We start from the raw sequence: 14209 nt of genomic DNA on the forward strand, positions 1-14209 counted from the left end.
TAAAAACAGAGAGTCTCATGGTGAAAAGCACTTCATCCGAATACAGTTGATAATAAAAGATATATAATCTAGCACAAATCAAAGACTGAAAAAAAGAAATGGCCTTACTCGCTGAGGGCTGTGTAGGGAAGGTCCACGATAGAATGGAAAAAGGAGAATGTTACACTTCATCCCTTCATTTACTTCCGACTGCAAACTATTAGAATCCATTCAAGCTCTTCTGACTGTGAATTCCTTGGACCATTGTGAACACCTGAATGCTAACTGGGATGCCAGTCCCATGGACCATTTCACAGTGATCTTATTGTGAGCATGTAGAAGATGCCAGAAGAAGCTAAAATAAAAGACATATGTATCATCAAAATCCCCTTCATGGATCACTGCCTTGTTGTGGTGAAGGGGCTTGCGTAACTCAATGAAGCCATAAGCTATGCCATGCAGGGACTAGGGATGTACAAAAATTCTGCCACGGATCTCGGGGAGGCCGAATGCCAGTGCATTCGGCCCTCCAAATCGGTGGCGGAATGGCCTGCGACCCCCCTGGGCCCCCCGGGATGAGACTTACCTTGGGCGGATCTTCCTGGCAGTGGCGGCTCCGGCGGCGGCGTGGCGGTGGCGGCGGCAGCCAGTCTTCCGACCGGCTGCCGCCGCCGCCATTTCCAGGTGTGTTTTTTTAAAAAAAAACACGTGATAGGCTACGTAAAGATTTACGTAGCCTATCATGGATAGGTTTTTTAAAAATCTGTGATACGTAAATGTTTATGTAGCCTATCACAGCTGACTTAAAACAACAACAACAACAACATGCGTACGCAAATGGCGGCGGCCATGGCCGCCGCCATTTGCGTTCCTTATTTTGGCACGTCTTAGTCTATGTAAACATTTACGTAGACTAAAACGGCGAAAATAAGGGGAACGCTACATTATTTGCATTCCCCTTATTTTCGCCGTCTTAGTCTACGTAAATGTTTACGTAGACTAAGACGTGCCAAAATAAGGAACGCAAATGGTGGTGGCCATGGCCGCTGCCATTTGCCTACGCGCGTTGTTTTTTTTTTTTTTAAGTCAGCCATGATAGGCTACGTAAACATTTACGTAGCCTATCACGGCTGACTGCAGGGACGCAAACGGCGGCGGCTACGGTAAGTTTTTTTCGTACATCCCTAGAAAGGACAAAAGATGGACAGGTCATGGCAGAGAGTTCTGACAAAATGTGGTCCACTGGAGAAGGAAATGGCAATCCACTCCAGTATTTCTGCCAAGAAAACCCCATGGAACGTATCACAAGGCTAAAAGGTATGACGCCAGAAGATGAGCCCCTAAGTACGGAAGGTGTCCAATATATTACTGGGGAAGAGCAGACGGAATTTCCAAGTAGTGCCAGAAAGAGTGAAGCCAAAGCCGAAAGGACACTCAGCTGTGGATGTGTCTCCAGGTGAAAAGAAAATCCGATGCTGCAAAGAACAATATTGTTTAGGAACATGGAATGTAAGATCAATGAATCAAGGTAAGCTGGAGGTGGTCAAACATGAGATGGCAAGATTGAACATCGACATCTTGGGAAGCAGTGAACTAAAATGGACAAGCATGGACGAATTTAATTCAGGTGACCATCATATCTACTACTGTGGGCAAGAATCCCTTAGAAGAAATGGAGTAGCATTCATAGTCAACAAAAGGGTGGGAAAAGCAGTACTGGGTACAATCTCAAAAATGACAGAATGATCTCAGTATGAATCCAAGGCAAACCATTCAACATCACAGTAATTCAAGTCTATGCCCTAATCTCTGAGGCTGAAGAAGTTGAGGTTGATCGGTTCTATGAAGACCTACAACACCTTCTAGAACTAACACCAGAAAAAGATGTTCTCTTCATCATAGGGGATTGGAATGCTAAAGTAGGAAGTCAACAAATCACCGGGATAACAGGCAAGCACGGCCTTGGTGTACAGAATGAAGGACAAAGGATAATAGAGTTTTGCCAAGAGAACACACTGATCATAGCAAACACGCTTTTCCAACAGCACAAGAGGCGACTCTACACATGGACATCACCAGATGGTCAATATGGAAATCAGATGGATTATGTCCTTTGCAGCCAAGGATGGAGAAGCTCTATACAGAAAATAAAACAAGACCTGGAGCTGACTGTGGCTCAGATCATGAGCTTCTTATTGCAAAATTTCGGCTTAAATTGAAGAATGTAGGGAAAACCACTAAACCATTCAGGTATGACCTAAATTATATCTCTTATGAATAAACAGTGGAGGTGAGGAATAGATTTCAGGGATTAGACCTGATGGACAGAGTGCCTGAGAAACTATGGACAGAGGTCTGTAACAGTGTTCAGGAGGCAGCAACTCAATCCATCCCAAATAAAAAGAAATGCAAGAAAGCAAAGTGGCTGTCTGATGAGGCTTTACAAGTAGCTGAGGAAAGAAGGGAAGCAAAAAGCAAGGGAGAAAGAGAAAGATATATCCAACTGAATGCAGACTTCCAGAGAATCACAAGGAGAGACAAGAAGGCCTTCTTAAATGAACAATGCAAAGAAATCGAGGGAAACAATAGAATGGGAAAGAGTAGAGATCTCTTCAAGAAAATCGGAGATCTCAAGGGAGTGTTTTGTGCAAAGATGGATATGATAAAGGACAAAGAAGGCAGAAGCAGATGCGATTAAGAAGCAGATGAGATTAAGAAGAGGTGGAAAGAATACACAGAAGAACTATACAGGAAAGATCTGAATGTCCCTGATAGCCATGATAGTGTGGTCACTGAACTTGAGCTGGACATCCTAGAGAGTGAAGTCAAGTGGGCCTTAGGAAGCATTACTAACAACAAAGCTAGTGGAGATGACAGTATTCCAGCTGAGCTATTTAAAATCCTAAAAGATGATGCTGTTAAAGTGCTGCACTCAATATGTCAACAAATTTGGAACACTCGACAGTGGCCAAAAGACTGGAAAAGGTCAGTTTACATTCCAATTCCAAAGAAGGGCAATGCCAAAGAGTGTTCAAACTACCGTACAACTGCGCTCATTTCACATGCCCAGACCACCTTACCTGTCTTCTGAGAAACCTGTACGAGGGTCAAGAAGCAACAGTAAGAACCGGACATGGAATAACCGATTGGTTCAAAATTGGGAAAGGGGTACGACTGTCACCCTGCTTATTTAACTTATAGGCAGAGTACATCATGAAAAACGCCAGGTTGGATGAATCACAGGTTGGAAATAAGATTGTCGGGAGAATTATCAACAACCTCAGATACGCAGACGATACCACCCTAATGGCAGAAAGTGAAGAGGATCTAAAGAGCCTCTTGTTGAGGGTGAAAGTGGAGAGTGCAAAAGCTGGTTTGAAACTCAACATTAAAAAAACGAAGATCATGGCATCTGGCCCCATCACTTCCTGGCATATAGAAGGGGAAGAAATGGAAGCAGTAACAGATTTTATTTTCTTGGGCTCCAAGATCACCGCAGACGGAGACTGTAGCCATGAAATTAAAAGACGCTTGCTCCTTGGGAGGAAAGCTATGGCAAACCTAGACAGCATAGTAAGAAGCAGAGACATCACCTTGCCGACAAAGGTCTGTATAATCAAAGCTATGGTTTTCCCAGTAGTAACGTATGGCTGTAAGAGCTGGACTATAAGGAAGGTTGAGCGCCGAAGAATTGTTAGGGATGGACGAAAGGGACTTACCTTGTCCCGCAGCTTGTTTCGCGGTGGGGGGGAGGCGCTTTGCTTCTTCCCTCGAAGTTCAGGCGAGGGGGGGAGGCGCCCCATCCCTCGCCGGCGAAATTCAGGCTGGGTAGGAGCGCCCCATCTACCCGGCCGTGAAAAAAAAAGTAAAAAAACAACAACACACATACACCCATGATAGGCTACGTAATGATTTACGTAGCCTATCACGGCTAGCTTTCCAAAATCAGCCGTGATAGGCTACGTAAATCGTCACGTAGCCTATCACGGGTGACTTTGAAAAAAAAAAAGCACGTACGCAAATGGCAGCTCCCATGGGGACCGCCATTTGCATTCCTTATTTTGGCACGTCTAGTCTACGTAAAGATTTACGTAGACTACGGCGAAAATAAGGGAACGCTATTTGCGTTGCCCTTATTTTCGCCATAGTCTACGTAAATCTTTACGTAGACAAGACGTGCCAAAATAAGGAATGCAAATGGCGGTCCCCACGGGAGCTGCCATTTGCGTACGCGCTTTTTTTTTTTTTCAAAGTCACCCGTGATAGGCTACGTGACGATTTACGTAGCCTATCATGGCTGACTCTGGAAATCTAGCCGTGATAGGCTACGTAAATCTTTACATAGCGTATCACGGGTGTGTGTTGTTGTTTTTTTACTTTACTTTTTTTTTTTGCAATGGCCGGGGTGGCAGCCGGTCGGGAGACCGGCCGCCGCCCCCGCCCCCGACGAAACGCCACTGAACCGCCGCCGGGACTCGCCGCCGAGAGGGACATTCACCGAAGGTAAGTCCCATCCTCGGGGGGGCGGGGGGCCTGGGGGCCGGGGGGCCAGCGGAGAATTTCCCCAACACTTTCGGGGGGCTGAATGCATCGGCGCTCAGCCTCCCGAAGATTCGTGGAGAAATTCTCTGCCAACCCTAGAATTTAGGGGTGAACGAAAGTCACTTACCTTTTCTCGCAGCTTTTTCGCGGTGGGGGGGAGCGCTTCGCTGCACCCCCCGCGAAGTTCAGGCCGGGGGGGGAGGCTTCCCGCCTCGCCCGGCCGAAATTCAGGCCGGGGGGGGAGGCTTCCCGCCTCGCCCGGCCGAAATTCAGGCCGGGGAGGAGGCTTCCCGCCTTGCCCGGCCGCGAACACGAAAGTAAAAAAAAAAAAGTCCCCTGATAGGCTACGTGACGATTCACGTAGCCTATCACGGCTAGATCTGGAAAGTCAGCCGTGACAGGCTACGTGAATCGTCACGTAGCCTATCATGGGTGACTTAAAAAAAAAAAAAAAGCGCGTACGCGAATGGCGGCCCCCATAGGGAGCCGCCATTCGCGTTCCTTATTTAGTTGCTGTAGTCTACGTCAATGTTTACGTAGACTACGGCGAAAATAAGGGCAACGCAAATAGCGTTGCCCTTATTTTCGCCCTAGTCTACGTAAACATTGACGTAGACTACAGCGACCAAATAAGGAACGGGAATGGCGGCTCCCTATGGGGGCCGCCATTATCCGTACACACTTTTTTTTTTTTTTTAAAGTCACCCGTGATAGGCTACGTGACGATTCACGTAGCCTATCACGGCTGACTTTGCAAATCTTGCCGTGATAGGCTACGTGAATCGTCATGTAGCCTATCAGGGGACGTTTTTTTTTTTTTCTTTCATTGCAATGGCGGGGGCGGCAGCCGGTCGAAAGACCGGCTGCCGCTCCCGTCCCGCTCGAACACCGGACGAACCGCCAGCCGGACCCGCCGCAGGGAGGGACATTCAGGGAAGGTAAGTCCCGTCCCGGGGGGGGGGCGGGGGGCGGGGGGGGCGGAGGATTTCTCCCCGAAACTTGTTCGGGGGGCCGAACACGTTGGCGCTCGGCCCCCCGAAGTTTCGGGGAGAAATTCTCCGCCATCCCTACTAGAATTGATGCTTTCGAACTGTGGTGCTGGAGAAGACTCTTACGAGTCCCCTGGACTGCAAGGAGGTCAAATCAGTCCATCCTAAAGGAAATTAACCCTGAGTGCTCATTGGAAGGACAGATACTGAAGCCGAAGCTCAAACATTTTGGCCACCTAATGAGAAGAGAAAACTCTCTGGAAAAGACGCTGATACTGGGAAAGATTGAAGGCAAAAGGAGAAGGGGATGGCAGAGGATGAGATGGCTAGATAGCTTCACCGATGCAATGGATATGAACTTGAGCACACTCCGGGAGAGAGCGGAGGACAGGAAGACGGGGCATGCTATGGTCCATGGGGTCACGAAGAGTCGGACACGACTTAATGACTGAACAACAATTATCAAAATGGTGAAGCTTCATACTATACTGTTGGAGTGGCCAACGTTTCTGCCACCAAGGGTCAAATGTGCTGGATAGTGCTAGGGATGTATGAAAGTCACTTACCTGTTCGCAGATTATGTTGATGGTGGGGGGGAAGGCATTCCGTCCCTCCCCCCGGAATCCTCGCCGGGGGGGCGAGGTGCTCCGTTCCTCCCCCCCAGAATCCTGGCCGGCTGGCTGTGCTCCGCAGTGATTCTGCGGAGCCGCTAGCCGGCTCTGCCACCAGCCGGACATCCGGCCGCTGGCTAGCAGGGACGCAAATGGCGGCGGCTGTAGCCGCCACCGTTTGCATCCCTGCAGTCAGCCGTGATAGGCTACATAAGTATTTACATAGCCTATCATGGCTGATTTAAACAAAAAACGCGCGTACGCAAATGGTGGCGGCCAGGGCCGCCGCCATTTGCATTCCTTAGTTTGGCATGTCTTAGTCTACGTAAACATTTACGTAGACTAAGACGGAGAAAATAAGGGGAACGCAAATAGCGTAGATGCGTACGTGCATTTGTGTACGCGCGTTTTTTGTTTTTGTTTTAAATCAGCTGTGATAGGCTACGTAAACATTTACGTAGCCTATCATGGTGTTTTTTTTAAAATCTAGCCATGATAGGCTACGTAAATCTTTATGTAGCCTATCACTTTTTTTGTTTTGTTTTTAACCTGGAAATGGCGGCAGTGGCAGCCGGTTGGAAGACCGGCCGCCGCCACCACCGCCGCCAAACCGCCTCTGGAGCCACCGCTGGAGCCGCCGCCACCAGGAAGTTCCGCCCAAGGTAAGTCCCGTCCCGGGGGTGTGGGTGGGGGGGTGTCAGGCCGTTCCGCCACCGATTTTGGGGGGCTGAATGCACTGGCATTCGGCCTCACCGATATCCCAGGTGGAACTTTCGTACATCCCTAATAGTGACAGGTCAAGGGACATATGCCGGGGGTAGGCATTGCCAGTGATGGAGGTATTTGGGGCCTGGGCTGTCAGTGGGCACACACACATGCCTCCCCTTCTCTCTCTTTCACACACACATGCACACACACACACACTCCCCCTACAAACAGTCTCTTCCCTTCCCTTTTTGCAGATTAAACCTGCCTTCACCCATGACTCCCCCTTCCTGGGCAGGAAAATACAAAGGAGCTGATTTAGCCTGCTGTCTTACTCCTTTGTTTCTCTTTCAGATTCTTGAGCAAAACTACAGAGTATGGAGGGCCAGAGCATCTTTTGCTGATATGCTCCATTGTTTCACTCTCAGAGGTCTTATTCTTGATAAAGAAACCCTCAAGTACAGTGAGCTAGAAAGGCAAAAGATGCTATAACCCTCCTTATTCTTTGATTCTCTCTTAAGAATCAAAGAGTCCAGCTGGCTAGAATAGCCTTCTCTCTCCCCTCCAAGCAGGAGAGGAAAACCTTCCCTGCTGAGGGAAGGAGCTGAAAAAAAAATTGTTATCATTGTTCGCAGAAGGAAGGAGAGAAAGAATGGGTACTGGTGGGCTGCATGTGGGGCCACCAATGACTGCATGTGGGCTTCAGCTTGCACACATATGCTTCAGAGTCTCTCTCAGGTTTCTGTAACCAAATGCAAGTGATATTTATATCCTGCCTTTATGCCAAGGCGCTCAAGGTGACATACATGGTTCTTCCCTTCTCCCACCATTTCTCCCCACAATAACCCTGCGAGGTAGGTTAGCCTGAGAGCTAAGAACTAGGGATGGCGGAGAACTTCTCCCTGAAACTTCGGGGGGCCGAGCGCCAACGTGTTCAGCCCCCCGAACAAGTTTCGGGGAGAAATCCTCCGCACCCCTCCCGCACCCCCCCGGGATGGGACTTACCTTCACCGAATGTCCCTCCCGGTGGCTGGTCCGGCCGGCGGTTCGGCGGGTGTTCGAGCGAGGCGGAAGCAGCAGCCGGTCTTTCGACCGGCTGCCGCCGCCGCCATTACAATGAAAGAAAGAAAGAAAAAAAACGCCCCCTGATAGGCTACGTGACGATTCACGTAGCCTATCACGGCTAGATTTGCAAAGTCAGCCGTGATAGGCTACGTGAATCGTCACGTAGCCTATCACGGGTGACTTTGAAAAAAAAAGAAAAAAAGCGCGTACGCTAATGGCGGCCCCCATAGGGAGCCGCCATTCCCGTTCCTTATTTGGTCTCTGTAGTCTAAGTAAATGTTTACGTAGACTACGGCGAAAATAAGGGCAACGCTATTTGCGTTGCCCTTATTTTCGCCGTAGTCTACGTAAACATTTATGTAGACTACAGCGACTAAATAAGGAACGCGAATGGCGGCTCCCTATGGGGGCTGCCATTCACGTACGCGCTTTTTTTTTTTTTAAGTCACCCGTGATACGCTACGTGACGATTCACGTAGCCTATCATGGCTGACTTTGCAGATCTAGCCGTGATAGGCTACGTGAATCGTCACGTAGCCTTTCAGGGGGCGTTTTTTTTTTTTTTTTTACTTTCGCGTTTGTGGCCGGGCGAGGCGAGGCGCCTCTTCCCCGGCCTGAATTTCGGCCGGGCGAGGCGGGAAGCCTCCCCCCCGGCCTGAATTTTGGCTGGGCGAGGCAGGAAGCCTCCCCCCCCGGCCTGAACTTCACAGGGGGACCAGCGAAGCGCCTCCCCCCCACCGCGAACGGCCTTCGACGACAGGTAAGTGACTTTCGTCCACCCCTACTAAGAACTGGTTCACAGTCATCCAGGGGCTTCATGGCTGAAGGGGGCTTGAACCTGGGACTCCCCAGTCCTACTCTAACCACTACACTAAACCGGCTCATATTTCAGAATGAATGAAAAGTAATTGAACGGTCTCACTAACATTATTCAGAATATACAAGGGTTGTAATATAATATCTGTTCCTGTAGCTTTCAGAGTTTTAATAAACCGAATGAGTGAGATATATATTAGGGATGTACGAAAGTCACTTACCTTTTCGAAGGGTGACATTCGCGCTGGGGGGAGGTGCTCTGTCCCTCCCCCCGAAATTCTTCCCGGCTGGCTCCACTCTGCAGCGACTCTGCGGAGCCGCCAGACAAGCCTGCCCTCAGCCGCCCGCAGCCAGACATCCGGCCACTGGGCTATGCAGGGACGCAAATGGCGGCCTTCATAGCCGCCGCCATTTGCGTCCCTGTATTTTGCCGTGATAGTCTACGTATATATTTACGTAACCTATTACGGCAAAAGACAGGGACGCAAATGGTGGCCAATACACCATTTGCGCCCCTGTCTTTTGCCGTGATAGGCTACGTAAATATTTACATAGCCTATCACAGCCTCCGCAGGGTATAATGAAGAAGTGAATGGCGGCCGCAGATGCAGCCGCCATTCGCAAAGCAGCGCGAACGGCACCAGGTAGGTGTCCCGTTTCACGTGCCTTTCATGGGGTGGGGGGCGGGGGGCTTCGTTCCACCATGGTTTTGGGGGGGCTGAATGAACTGGCATTCGGCCTCACCGAGATCCGTGGCAGAATTCTCTGACATACCTAGATATATTGAAGAATGCAGAAAGTTCATGTATCAGTTTGCTTGCAGAACAGAAAGGTCTTCAAATTGGGCCTTTTTGTGGCAATACATTTTATGCGTTTCTCTTCTGCTTTCTTTATTTCTTTCCAGAGTAAATGTTGTGGCTCTGAAATTCTCCTAGCATTCTGTAAATAATAAAAGAACTGTTATTTTGAGCAATTGGTTTCAGTTTTGTCCCCTGCATGCTTTCTTCAGTTGAAGGTGTAACAAAATGTTGCAGCTTACATTCAGTTGCATAAATGATGCATGTTCTTGCAAAAACAATCCACCGATTTCCATAACAATATGCTATATTGGGTTTGTTTGTATTACCCATCTTCCTGTCTTCACTCTTCACACTTAAAAGGCAACTTTATGCAGGTAGAATTAAAGGAGGGGAAAAAGATGAGACTATGAAATGAATGACCTCAAAAATGTCCATTGCACAATTTCAAGCTAAAGCATCGCTATGTATCTGATGAAACTTCACATTTATAAGTTTAGTTTGGGTATGTGCTATCCCACTGATACCACAATGGAATATTGAAATATAAAAATAAGTGCTGAGTCTTGTTTTAATCTAAAAGCCATAATTTTGCCCAGATTTTAGATCTGGAAAATTGTTTGGAGTTAAAAATAAGAACATTGTCTCAAGACAAAAGATTTCTTAACTGTTCCTATCTTGCCAGTGTCTGCTGTTGCAATAGTATGGAAGCATGCAATTTTCATTTAACAGTTTAAACAGCCTGTGGAAACAAAGGATTTTCTATAACAACTATCAACTATTTGAGTTTTACCCACTTTACCTCCAAGGAATCATCTTAGTTGTTTGCCAGACTAAAGAAGTGGTTGACAATGCTCCATATACTATCATCATAAAGATCATCATAAGGGTATCAGTATAAGACATCACTTGCTCCAGTGTTATGGACTACCATGGTCCCCTGAACTGGTGCAACAAAAAGAGGTAACCCCAGTGGTGCAGCTTGGTTTGGACCTTAGGGCTGAAGTCCAGGGCCTCTCTGATCAAGGGATCCCCAAAAGACCAAGCAGAGAGGAGCAGGTGATAAACCTGCCACTCTCAGTGGTGGGAAACATCTCAGCTGTGGTGAACATGTCTGGCAACAGCAGCACCATTAAAAATGGCTAAACCAATTTATGGAAGAGGCTAGGCATATCAAAATATTAGTCAAAATTGCTAAATGAAATTTCTATGTTTGTAAGGGGTGTACCTCTGAGTGCCAGATATGAGTACAACCAATGGGTAATGATCCATGTCTTGCTTGTAAGGATGGAATAAGATGTTATGGATGTCAGAGAAATCCTCAATGGAACCAAATGAATTTGGATTTTCATGAATCTGCCCTGCGAAGTCCTCAGTGGACCAGCTTCCCCCATCCGATGGATTCTGCAGACTTGCGGTCTGGCTTTCTAACTTTCCTGAATTTCTCGCAAAACTTTGGTGTCAAAAATATGCAAAATTAAAAAAAAAAATCCAGAGATTTACATTTCCCACATAGGCTAAAACATAAAAATGCATATTTTGGGGGGAAATTGTGCATTTTTGCACATGCAATGTTGTGCAAATGCACATTTGCACAAATTCAGAAACAAAAAAATCCTATTCCATCGATGGGCAGACAAAGAAGTAAAAGGCACCTGACAATGTGTGAAATGCAGATGGAATGGATTTTACACAATCTGTACATCCTTAGTTATGAGACACTTGGGATGGCTGCCATTTCGTGTCTCTTTTCCTCCTCCTTACTCGTAATGTAACACAATGACAGGGCGGGCAGTGGGGCAGAGCAATGTACAACACAATGAGGTCATGTCATCTGATGTGATAAAGTAGATGTAGATGAGCGGGAGGCAGGGACAGAGATACAGATACAGAATGGCTCCAAGGCACTTGGCAGCATGGTAACAAATGTCTAGTTTCACCTTAAACAAAGAGGCGATGGTGGTAGTAGAATATAAAACGAGATGGTCTTTGATTTGATCTTGCAATATAAGATTTCTTTAGGTTCTTCAAGCACTCTTCCAAAAAAAACACAAATGACCCATACTGAATGCTGCTTTTCTCATTTCTACTAGGGATGGAGCAGGCACCCGTTTCAGTTCCAGAGTCCGGGGACCACCCATGCTGTTCCTGCAGAGCCCCTGCCCCCAAGCTCCTGCCCCCATCTTTGCCAAGCCAGCCGCACTCACCCAGGCCCTGTCCTCCTGCACTGTGATCTCCAGGTTGCGAAAAAACTAGGGTTGGCGGAGAATTTCTCCCCGAAACTTCGGGGGGCCGAGCGCCAACGTGTTCGGCCCCCCAAACAAGTTTCGGGGAGAAATTCTCCACACCCCCCACACCCTGCACCCCCCCCGGGACGGGACTTACCTTTCCCGAATGTCCCTCCCGGCGGCGGGTCCGGCTGGCGGTTCGGCGGGTCTTCGTCCGGGGCAGGAGCGGCAGCCGGTCTTTCGACCGGCTGCCGCCGCCGCCATTCCAATAAAAGAAAAAAAAAACGCCCCCGTGATAGGCTACGTGACGATTAACGTAGCCTATCATGGGTAGATTTGCAAAGTCAGCCGTGATAGGCTACGTAAATCGTCACGTAGCCTATCACGGGTGACTTTTTTTTTAAAAAAAAAGCGCGTACGCAAATGGCGGCCCCCATAGGGAGCCGCCATTCGCGTTCCTTATTTGGTCGCTGTAGTCTACGTAAATCTCTACGTAGACTACGGCAAAAATAAGGGCAACGCAAATAGCGTTGCCCTTATTTTCGCCGTAGTCTACGTAAAGATTTACGTAGACTACAGCGACCAAATAAGGAACGGGAATGGTGGCTCCCTATGGGGGCCGCCATTATCCGTACGCGCTTTTTTTTTTTTTTAAGTCACCCGTGATAGGCTACGTGATGATTTACGTAGCCTATCACGGCTGACTTTGCAGATCTAGCCATGATAGGCTACGTTAATCGTCATGCAGCCTATCACGGGGGCGTTTTTTTTTTTTAAACTGTTTAGTTCGCGGCCGCACGAGGCGAGGCGCCTCCCCCCCGGCCTGAATTTCGGCCGGGCGAGGCGGGAAGCCTCCCCCCCTGGCCTGAACTTCGCGGGGGGAGCAGCGAAGCGCCTCCCCCCCACCGTGAAAAGCTTCGAGGACAAGTAAGGGACTTTCGTGCCCCCCTAGAAAAAACATGGTGATTGCAAAAATGTGCACATCGAGTTCTGTGAAAAGTGGCACCATGAATTGCCGATATAAACAAGATTACAGGCATAAATAGCCCATTTACACTGGTAATCTTGCATATGTGGGCCATTCATGGCACCATTTTGCATATAAGTCTATGTGAGCATTTTTGCATCGCCATGCTTTTTTCGCAACACAGCAATCGTGGCGCAGGAGGACAGGGTCCGGGTGAGGCTGGACAGCTCAGAGAGTCAGTGTGGTGCTCGAACATAGGTCTGGGGGCATGCGAGTGGGGGCAGGGGCTGGGTGGGCACCTAGATAACCCAGATGGGGGGTCGCCCATCCATCCCTAGTTTCTATAGAACAGAAATGCTCAATTTTTTAGCTTCTGATGTTTTATTTTTTTCTCATTTGTTTTTCTTGCAGCTTCTTAGGATATCACTTGCTTCCTGATTTAGCTTAGAATAGCTCATAAGGGCTGTGCTCCTTTTGTTATTCTGCAGGAAAATGGTGATACTCTATTTCATCCAATTTGGGTCAATAAAAGAATTATGAACCTGTACAGATTTTCAAGGCAGATGATTATCCTCTGGAGCTAACTGAAGGTAACAGATAACCAACAAATGAGTAGCCGGTGGTTAGGTAACCTGACCGTTTTCCCAGATGAATGGGAAAGATATTTTACAATCTCTTTTCCCTCCTTCGGTATCTGTCCAGTGGTTGAAAATGCACCTGGCAGATTGAGTCATAGCTAATAAGAACGTTTAATTGATAACTGTGAAGCCCAGGAATCCTTTAGAGACAAGAAACAGGAAATGGCTTAAAGCTAGAGCTTACCTCCTGATTGACTCCAAGAGGAAGGGGAATCATCTGAAACAGAAGGCTCCAGCTGAAAATGGGTAAGAAAGGATCTAAAGGAGTCAAACATGGAAGGAGTAGAGTATTGTAATCAGAATATAAGGAAACCAAACAACATTTAAAAATAAACCACTGTGCTTCTCACCTAGGGTTGGATGAATCAGTTTGTATCACTGTCATATGTTTGTCCAGAAGTACCATCTTGTTTCTGCATTCATCTGTGATTTTGTCATAAAAATTCCACACAAAAATGAGAATTTAAATATGCATTTAAATATGTCCTTTAAAGCCATTTCCCTCATAATATGCATTTCTAAGCATACATTCTCTCAAAATATTGATTTTAAAATCTGTGTTGCTTGTTTTGTCTTGTTTTCTTGAGCTGTGAGCCTTGAACTTGTGAGTGACTGGAGCATTTGAAAGCCACTATGTGATTAAATTCTGATGTTCACATTAGTCTGAGTGGAGTGGAGTGGATCAAGTCAGTTCATATTAAAATGTACTAGTGTGTGAGCTGAAAGGGCCTCTCCACCTTCATAGCCTCATTCTTAGGTGGAAGCGGGAAAAGGTGCTTTCTGCACTTTTTGGTAGTGGGCTGGTGAAATTCATATACATTCCACTAGGACTGTGCACCACTTTGGTTCTGGATCCAAATTCTGAACCAAAG

The sequence above is a fragment of the Heloderma suspectum genome, chromosome 5 (assembly GCF_057233095.1).
Source record: "Heloderma suspectum isolate Gila_16-S chromosome 5, 16-S_ref, whole genome shotgun sequence".
NCBI classification, from domain to species: domain Eukaryota; kingdom Metazoa; phylum Chordata; class Lepidosauria; order Squamata; family Helodermatidae; genus Heloderma; species Heloderma suspectum.